General features: G+C 51.6%; 1 protein-coding gene across 1 annotated transcript in view; it reads right to left on the bottom strand.

Moving 5' to 3' along the window:
• PLB1 (phospholipase B1) overlaps positions 1 to 8,533 on the bottom strand; it is a 173,436-nt gene extending 164,903 nt beyond the window's left edge. Inside the window, exon 1 of the mRNA XM_081253804.1 lies at positions 7,588 to 8,533. The gene's annotated coding sequence lies outside the window, so the exon portion shown is untranslated. The remainder of the gene's footprint in view (positions 1 to 7,587) is intronic.
• Positions 8,534 to 9,963: the final 1,430 nt, after the last annotated feature.

A 9,963-nucleotide genomic window follows, 5' to 3' on the forward strand; every position in this document is an offset into this window, starting at 1 on the left:
TCAAAACTGAAGGTAAAATAAAGATATTTCCAGATAAAGAAAAACTAAAAAATGTCACCATTAGCAGATCTTCAGTACAGAAAATGCTAAAGTTCTCAGGCTGAAGGAAGGTAATATAAGAAGGAAATTTGGATTATTAGAAACAAATGAAGACCATGGTAAATAATAATAACCAGATAAATACAAAGCCAAATTTGTAATTCCCACTTTGTCCCACCCAAACCTGCTTTTCCTTGTAGGTTCCTTATCTTGGTGATGAAAACACCATCTTCACATTTCCCCAGGCAAACACCTTGGCGTTAGATCCTTCTCTTACTGTCCAGCAAGTAGTCTTGGCTCTACTTTCAAATCAATATATATTCAGAATCTGACCATTTTTTCTACTTCCACTTGCCTTCCTGGCCCAAGCCACTAGTATCTCTTGCTTGGGTTACTGTAATAGCCTGCTAACCAATCTCCCTATTTCTACCCTTGCTACCGTGCAGTCAACGGCATAGAACACAGCAGACAAAGGGCTCCTTTTAAAGCCTATGTCAGTTCTTCCACTCTTCTGCTCAACAGGCTCCAACGGCTTCCCATCTCACCAGGGAACAAAAAGAGTCCTTGCCACAGTCTACAAAGGCCCCATGTGATGTGGTCCCTGCTACTTCTCTGTTCTTCCTCCCTCCCTCTCTTGCTCATTCTGATCTGGCCACCTTGGCTGTTCCTTCCTTGCTGCTCCTCAAACCCACTGGCATGTTCCTGCCTCAGGGACTCTGCTCTTGCCCCAAAGTCCTTCTCTGATATTTATAGGACTCACTCCTTCAAGTTTCTCCCTAAATAATGCCTTATCAGTGAAATCTTTCCTAACCATCCTCCTTCATCTTTAGTTTTAGTCATAACACTTCTTGCCTTCATATTCAGTTAAATGTTTGTTGAATGAATGAATGAATGACACAAATACCTGTAACACAAGGCTGAAAGCTCAGATAATGGGCTATGAAAGTTCAGAGGAAGGAAACTTATTTCTTGAGCATCCTTCGTATTCTAGCACTGTTGTTTATACCATTTAATCTTCATTACTGTCCTGTTAAGTAACTTATTGCCACTAATTTATAGAGAAATGTTGAGGCTCAGAGAGGTTGTTTGCCAAGGTCACGTGCATAGTAAGTCATGGCAGCAGAATTCAACCTAGGTCTTTATAATTTCATTTGTACATTCATTGCACCACACAGCTCCCAAAACCCCATCTGGCTCAGATGAGGGAGAGAGAGGAAGCATCTGGAAAGACTTTCTGGAGGAGGTGGCATCCTGAATCCTGTGAGATTAGAGAAAAAATATTTATATCTATTTCCCAGTTCCTGGCACAGAGTCTTAAAACCCTTATAATTCCCTAAGTGATGAGAGCACTAGGAGCATCTTTTGTTCTCATATTTGGTCTTTGACCCAGTTTTTGACACAGAATTCCTAAATCCCTTGCAATTTCCTGAGTGATAGCAGTGTCTTTTGATGTAATGAGGTGGCCCTTGGTGGGTTCTTGGATGGGGGCTGGTCACTGGAAAGACCAAGCCACGATTAGAAATTTGGAAATTTTCAGCCCCACCTCGGATTCTCCAGAGAGAGGAGAGGGAAAATGGAGTTAATGATCGATCATTATGTGATGAAGCCACCATAAATAGCCCAAAAGTATGGGGCTCAGAGAGCTTCCAGGTTGGTGGACACGTGGGGAGAACAGTGTGTGTGGAGAGGGCAGGAAGTTCCTCACCTCCCCCTAACCCCACACACCCTGCCCATGCATCTCTTCCATCTGGCTGTCCCTAATTATATCCTTTTATAATAAACCGGTAAACAGTAAATAAAGTGTTCCTGAGGTCTGTGAGCCACTGCAGCAAATTAGTCAAACCTCCGATTTACAGCCAGTCAGTCAACAGCACAGGTGGCAACCTGGACTTGCAATTGGCATCTGAAGTGTGCAGGGGGCACTCTTGTGGGACTAAGCCCTTAACCTGTGGCATCGGATGCTATCTCCAGGTAGACAGTGTCAGAATTGGATTCAATTCCAAATTAAATTGTAGGACACCCAGCTGGCGTCACAGAATTGCTTGGTGTCGGGAGGTGGGGACAAATCCCACACATCTGGCGTCAGGAGGGCTGTGATAGAAGTGCAAGAACAAAGGAGACACACAGGAGAACTGGGTTTTCCTAACACACGTTCCCAAGGGAAAAGATATAGGCAGGAGGTGAGCATCGTTCACGATGTTAAGGGGTTGGGATGGAAGATGAAACTGCTACATGGAGAGGCACATCCTAAGACATATGTAAGAGGAGAGGTGATACCAAGAGCAACCTTTGCTACTTCACAATTCTGCCTGAACTTTCCAGCAATTAGAGTTGTCCCCAGATGGAGCCAATGACCTAGGGAAGCAATAAGGATGCTATTGTTTATGATTCCTTATCTGTACTGAGTGCTTCAGAATTGACAAGTACTTTCACAGCCATAACCTCACTGATCCTGTGACAGTTCTGTGACATTGGAAAGGTCAAGTATTCTTTCCCAGTTTTATATCTGAGGAAGATGAGGCTCAGCGATTAGGCTCAACTCAAGTCCTTTCATTTGAGGTTCAAAGCTCGTTTGAGGTAGTGAGAGCTCCGTTCTTGAGCCGTAGGGTTCCATGGGTGGGAGCCGTAGGGCTCCATGGGTGGGAGCCGTAGGGCTCCATGGGTGGGAGCCGTAGGGTTCCATGGGTGGGAGCCGTAGGGCTCCATGGGTGGGAGCCGTAGGGTTCCATGTTGGATTGTCATAGCGGGGGGTAGTGTGAACAATGGTGAAAGAACATGATGGGCTCTGTGGACTTTATGATCCTGGTTCAGTCTTTCTTTTTTTTTTTTTTTTAAGGTTTCTTATGGTAGTAAAATATACCTAACATAAAATTTACCCTTTTAATCATTTTTAAGTGTACAGTTCAGTGGCATTAAGTACCTTCACAGAGTTGTGCAACCATCGCCACCATCCGTCTCTGGAACTTTTTCTTCATCCCAAACTGAAGCTCTGACCCCATTAAACACTAACTCCCCTTCCCCCCACCCAGCCCCTGGCAACCACCATCCTACCTTCTGTCTCTATGAATTTAGCTATTCCAGATACATAATATAAGTGAAATGACACAATATTTGTCCTTTGGTGTCTGGCTTATTTCACTTGGCAAAATGTTTTCAAGGTTCATTTGTACTGTAGCATTTATCAGAATTTCATTCCTTTAGAAGGCTGAATAATATTTCATTGTATGGTGTATATATATACATTTTCTGTATCCATTCCCAGGCGTTGTGGTTCAATCTTGCTAACAAAAGGAGCAGCCTCTTTCTCCAGAAATATTTCCCCCTTTACGCTACCAGCTCCAAGAGCAGAATATACCAGCACCCTTTCTCCTTACCCCAGGGAGGCTCTCCCCATGCAAATGGGGTCATTTGCCCAGGGAACTACCTACTTGGGGGATCAGATCCCATTGTGAACACAATGGAAGTTTCTAGTCTTCTAGAAGACAGTATCGTGTGAGGGCAAGGCACCAGACTTCTTTCCCTGAAGAACACGAATGGCAAAATGCTCCAGGTCTCCCCCTCCCCCAAATCAAGAAATATAGCTCGGCTGCCTGAGTTGCCTGGGAAGAGGGAGAGAGAAAGAGAGGTGGCCAATGGGGGACAGCCACCACTTCTACCTTGTTCCCTCACACAGTCTCCCAAGATGCCCCTGTCCCTCTCAGTCATTACCAACTAGAGGCCGGCCAGAGCTGGGTGGTGTGGCCACCTGTTGGGGACCAGGGGTGGTGCAGCCTTGGGGCCCAGAGAGGCCCCATCCTTTCCAGCTGGACCTGCTGCAAGCACCAAGCAGCAACATCCCTGCTCCACCTCCACCACTGGGGAATGAGAGGCTGGTGGGCTGAGACTGCTGCAGGAAAAGCTAGATAGAAGCCCAGCTGACAAACAAAAACTGAAACAAAAGTAGCCCCTATATGCAGACCGAACTTTACTCAGCATTAAGAAGAAATGAGGGGCTTCCCTAGTGGCACAGTGGTTAAGAATCTGCCTGCCAATGCAGGAGACACGGGTTCGAGCCCTGGTCCGGGAGGATCCCACATGCCGCGGAGCAACTAAGCCCGTGTGCCACAACTACTGAGCCTGCACTCTAGAGCCCACGAGCCACAACTACTGTAGCCCGTGTGCCTAGAGCCCGTGTTCCGCAACAAGAGAAGCCACCGCAATGAGAAGCCCGCGCACTGCAACGAAGTGTAGCCCCTGCTCGCTGCAACTAGAGAAAGCCCGCGCGCAGCAACGAAGACCCAACGCAGCCAAAAATAAAATAAATAAATAAATCAAATTAAAACAAACAAAAAAAAGAAAAATGAGCTATCAAGCCATGAAAAGACATGGAGGAAACCTAAGTGCAAATTACTAAGGGAAAGAAGCCAATCTCAAAAGGCTCCCTACCGTACAATTCCAACCCCATGACATCCTGGAAAAGGCAAAACGATGGAGACAGTAAAACGATCAGTGGTTGCCAGGGGTTCGGAGGGAGGGAGGAGTGAATAAGTGGAGCACAGGGCATTTTTAAGGCACTGAAACTATTCTGTGTGGTGTTATTATGACGGATACAGGTGTCACAACCCATTGAGTGTACAACACTGAGCGTAAAGCCTAAGGTAATCCGTGGACTCTGGGTGATAACCGCATGTCAGTGTAGGTTCATGGATTGTAACGGATGTACCACGCTGGTGGCAAACGTGGATGGTGGGGAGGCTGTGCATGTGTGGGGCGGGGGTACATGGGGGACCATGGGTAAATGGGAACTCTCTGTACTTCCTGCTCAGCTTTGCTGTGAACCTCAAACTCCTCTAAAAACTAGTCTATTAAAAAAACCAAAGCAGCCCCAGGTACCCTGAGCTCTGGGTAACAGAGAGGGCCACCTCGCTCTTCACGCCAGGAGTCACTCAGCGTTAGGCTCAGAGAGACTTGCTTGCCCCCAGGAGGGGGCAAGCCCCATTTTTCTCTTCTGATGCCATTTCTTTTTCCCAGGGGGCGGGGATGGAGAGGGATTCCTTTGCCTTTTAAGTGTAGGGAGGGGATTGCTGGAGTCCTTCAAGGCCTCTGCTTGATTCCTCAGCTCAAACCTGACACCTCACGAGGCCTCCCCTGACCTCCGTAACCCCTAGTCACTCCCCCTCCCTATCTGGAGGCCTAGTTTCCTGCCCAGCACTCTTCACCACCTGAAATTCATCTACTTGCTTTCTTATGCCAAAACTAAGACAGAGCCTTGTCCCTGGTGTCCAGTGGGAGGCACAGAGGAGGAGCTCAATAAATGTTTGTTGACCAAATGAATAACTGTGTGACCAGCTGCATAACCGAGGGTAAGGCAGCTAAACCTTTCTGGACCCCAATTTCCTCATCTGTAAAATGGGCGATTAGACTTAATGACCGCGCTCTCTTCTTGCTACAATGCTCTGAGTGTTCCAGCAAGTATCAGAATGACCTTGTTTTCCCACCCAAGGGCTTCTGCCAGGCCATCAGGTGACTGCGAGGTACTTAGGAAGAGAACTCCTAGCAGTCTGATCGATGTTGCTGACTTCTCAGGCAAGGTCTGCAGATGCAGGAGAAAGGCCAGAGGGTGAGCTGAGCAGACTGGGGTGTGGGGGAGCTCCCCGCCTAGAATGTAAGCTTTAGGTTGGCGGGGGCTCATATTTGTTTGTATAGCCCATGTCCCTAGAACAGTGCCTGGCACACAGTGAGCTCACCAGACAGTGACCATATGAGTAAAGCACCAGCCCTCAGCACGTTTCCAGTCTTGGGTGAGTGTTCTGTTTGGGTTGAGTGTGGTATGAAAACAACGATAATAATCCCTCCCATTGGTGGAGCCCTTTGCAAAGTGTTCGCACGTGCATGATGCATTTGATTCTCATGACAGCCCCATGAGATAAGGACCATCAAGTATTATTATCCCCAGTTTACAGATGAGATAACTGAGTTTCCAAGAGTTTAGCTTGCCCAAGGCCAGATAGCTGGTAAATGGCAGAGCCTGATCTCAAACCCAGGGTTTTTGTTTTTTTGGGTTTTTTGAATTTTTGAATTTTATTTTATTTATTTTTTTATACAGCGTGTTCTTATTAGTTATCCATTTTATACATATTAGTGTATATATGTCAATCCCAATCTCCCAAAAACCCAGGGTTTTTTGCTCCAGACCCAATGCTTGTGTGTTGCTGGCTGTGCAAAGCCCTGCAGGTGGGCTGGAGAAGGAAGCCTTATGTTAGAGCCAGGGCCCCGAGGACAGAAAAGGCGCAGAGAGAAGAGCTGCTGCGACTGAGCCTGCACTGCTGCCAGCTGGGCCCGCTGGCTGGGGGATAGGGGTTGGCGGAGGGGGAGGACTGGGGGGAGGAGTGAGTGAGGAGGGGATGGGGTGGGGGAGGGGGAGGACTGGGGGGAGGATGAGTGAGGAGGGGATGGGTGGGGGAGGGGGAGGACTGGGGGAGGATGAGTGAGGAGGGGATGGGTGGGGGAGGGGGAGGACTGGGGGGAGGATGAGTGAGGAGGGGATGGGTGGGGGGAGGGGGAGGACTGGGGGAGGATGAGTGAGGAGGGGATGGGTGGGGGAGGGGGAGGACTGGGGGGAGGATGAGTGAGGAGGGGATGGGGTGGGGGAGGGGGAGGACTGGGGGGAGGATGCGTGAGGAGGGGATGGGTGGGGGGAGGGGGAGGACTGGGGGAGGATAAATGAGGAGGGGATGGGTGGGGGGAGGGGGAGGACTGGGGGAGGATGAGTGAGGAGGGGATGGGTGGGGGGAGGGGGAGGACTCGGGGAGGAGTGAGTGAGGAGCAGGAGGACAGCGGGCAGAGCCAGACGCTCCTCCACTCCAGCAGTGGCTGGGACCGCTGGGCGAGAGGCTGGAGAGACCACTGGCCTCACACAGGCACTCTGCCCCTCAGGTCCAGACATGCCCAGCTGCAAACAGGTCCTTCATGGGGCACAGATGCCAAGGATGTGGGCAAACTGGTTTGAGGAATACAAAAGCCAACTTAAAGCTTTCTTCCCTTTCCCACACAAGGCACCAGACCTGCCCCATCATCCCTATGCCAAGGAACTCTCCAGAATGGCGTTTGTCCAGCCCCCAAATCCGCCTGACTTCACCAAAGTCACTTATATGTCACTTCAAATCATACACACACACACAGAGTGCCACCCCAGAGCCCCCGCCCTGGAATTCTCCAAGCTGAGCCCGCTCGGGCCCTCCCCCCACCTCCACCTGTGGAAATCCTTTGCTCCCATCCTGCTTCCCTGCGCTGGGTCCCACCTGGTGCAGGGGTCACAGATGCTGGCCACATTGCATCAGCCCACATCAGGGAGCCCCGGGGAGCCAGCAGTTATCACACGTCCCTGAGGCTTTCCCCAGAAACCACGAGGCAGTGATGAGGAAATGGAGGGGGAGGGGTGGGGCGGGGACACGTGGCGGCCCACCCGCTGGCCTGTGTTTGTCACGGAGGGCACTGAGCGAGCAGCAGAGTAGAGGTCATCGCGAACCCGTGCGCAAAAAGGGACAGGCGGGGAGACTGAGGACCCACCTGAAAACCAGCGGGAAGAAGTGCCGTGTCAAAATGTCGTTTTCTTGCTGGAGGGGTGCTTTTCTTTCCAGACGCCGCAGCAAGACCCAAAATGGCCGGAGGGGGACATCTCAGTTAATCACTGGCCGATGTTTGGGTCTGCTCTGTCAGCCCCAAGGCCCGCGCTCCTGCTGCATGCCAGGCTCCAGAGCCAGAGTCCTCCTTCCTGCTTCACAAGGAGATTTAGATGCAGCTTCCCCGCCGCCCGGCTGGAACAGGGCGCCCAGCGCTAGAGCAAACAGGTGATTACCACCACCACGTGTAGCTGGTAGTTGTTTATTGATTACACGTTTCTTTTCTTTTTTTATTTTTTTTTCGGTACGCAGGCCTCTCACTGCTGTGGCCTCTCCCGTTGTGGAGCACAGGCTCCGGATGCGCAGGCTCAGCGGCCATGGCTCACGGGCCCAGCCGCTCCGCGGCATGTGGGATCCTCCCGGAGTGGGGCACGAACCCGTGTCCCCTGCATCGGCAGGCGGACTCTCAACCACTGCGCCACCAGGGAAGCCCGATCACACGTTTCTTGATCACCTACTCTCCCAGGCCTTGTGCGAACGGGGTTCTCATTTCCTTAATGGGACGCCTCCCAGAGATGGTTCTGGGGGCCACGACAGGGAGGGTGTGCTTCCGACCTGGGTGGGGTGATCAGACGCCCCGACTTGCCTGGGACAGTCCCATTTTATGTCTGTTGTCCTAGCCTCATTGTCCACAGAGCCCCGTCTCACTCTCAGAGGCGTCCTGGTTTGGAAGATACATGATAGGTTTGTGGGGGGCCTGGCCCGGGGACTGGCTCAGGGGAGTTGTGTGTGATGTGCCTTGTTCCCAAGAGGGGCAACTGGACTGAGAGAGGCAGACACTAGAGGGCGCCAGTTAGCTGTACTTGGCCGGCAAAGTCCCCAGGCTGGGGCCCGACTGGCTGCCAGTGGACAAGGGCTGTCTGAGGAGAGTCGCAGGCAGAGGCCGGCAGGTGGGGACCAGTGCTCAGCAGAGCCCTAGCTGAGCCCTCTCCTGGCCTACACCCAGCCTGGCCCGCCTCCTCCCCCCCCCACCCCCCCCCCGCATCCAGCCAGCAGGGTGCTGAGCAGTGCCTATGAGGGAAGATGGGTCCTGGCACTGCCCCCCCTCCTCCATTTCAGCCTGGACAGGCCCCTGCCAGCCTCTCCCCCCAACCCCCAGGCTCTTGGGTGTGCCATGGTCCACCCTTGCTGGAGACCTCAGGCCCCTGGGCCTGCTCTCCCAATGGTTTGTGGCTGGGCCTCAGATGGCCATTCTGGAATAATAGCCAGGCCGGGTCCAAGGAAACCCCACAGCCCCGGAAGGGTGAAGGTGGGATGGGGTGGGGAGGGCAGGAGGTAGGATGTAGAAGGGACCCACTTTCTCTTCCTTAACCCACCCTCCCTGGCCGTGTGGACTCAGATGCAACACTGGGGTCTGGGCATCCTCTCCTGTGGAGAGCCCGAAGGGCTTGCTGCCCACGAAGAACCCTCTGCCCACTGTCCTGACCTGGCCACTGCCCTGTCCACCCCACAACTGGACACAGGATTGGCCTCCAGGGAGGCATACTCTCTGTTCCCATTCTATTCTCCAGCCCCCAGCCCCCGTGACTCCTCTCCAGCAGATGAACCTGATATTACTGGGCACCAAGCAGGAGAGAACAGGCCGCACAAAAGGTGGGTTGAGGACTTTTAGGACCACAGGCTTCAGCATCCAACAGACTTGGACCTGGGTTGCGGTTCTGATCACGCTAGCTGTGTGACTTTGGGCACATTGCTTAACTTCACTAAGCCTCGGTTGACTCACCTAGAAAAGGTTAGAAGAGCGTCTATTTCGCAAGGGTGGTGGGAGGAGTAAATGCAGTAAGAACACAGAGCACCTAGCTCAGTGCCTGGCACCCAAGCAAGCAGTGCCCACGGTGGAGGAGTCTCTGAGCAGCGCCGGAAGGGCCTTTCAGTCCCAGCCCAGCTTTGCTCTCTGCAACAGGAGTCCTCGTCTGCAAGAGAAGAACAAAGATGGACCATAAAACGTGTTATGGTACACATGGTACATGAATTTTCTATTTGACAGTGACATCATGGCTGCCTTAGTGCCAACAGCCTCAACCTTTTAAAGAATCATTCATTCATTTGTTCATTTGTTCATTCATGCATTAGTCCCAGATTATAACTGTTGTCCTGACATCATGAGTAATAGCCTCCTTTCACTCTTGAAGTGTCCCAGTTTGGATGATAAATGATATGATCACCCTACCTACTGTGCCAGGTTCTGTGCCTGGCACTAGGGATTGAGAGAGAGATGCTATATAAAGACACTGGGCCTATAAAGCCTTGTATAGGGCTCACC

Source organism: Mesoplodon bidens (assembly GCF_964165515.1).
Source record: "Mesoplodon bidens genome assembly, chromosome: 14".
Taxonomy (NCBI): domain Eukaryota; kingdom Metazoa; phylum Chordata; class Mammalia; order Artiodactyla; family Ziphiidae; genus Mesoplodon; species Mesoplodon bidens.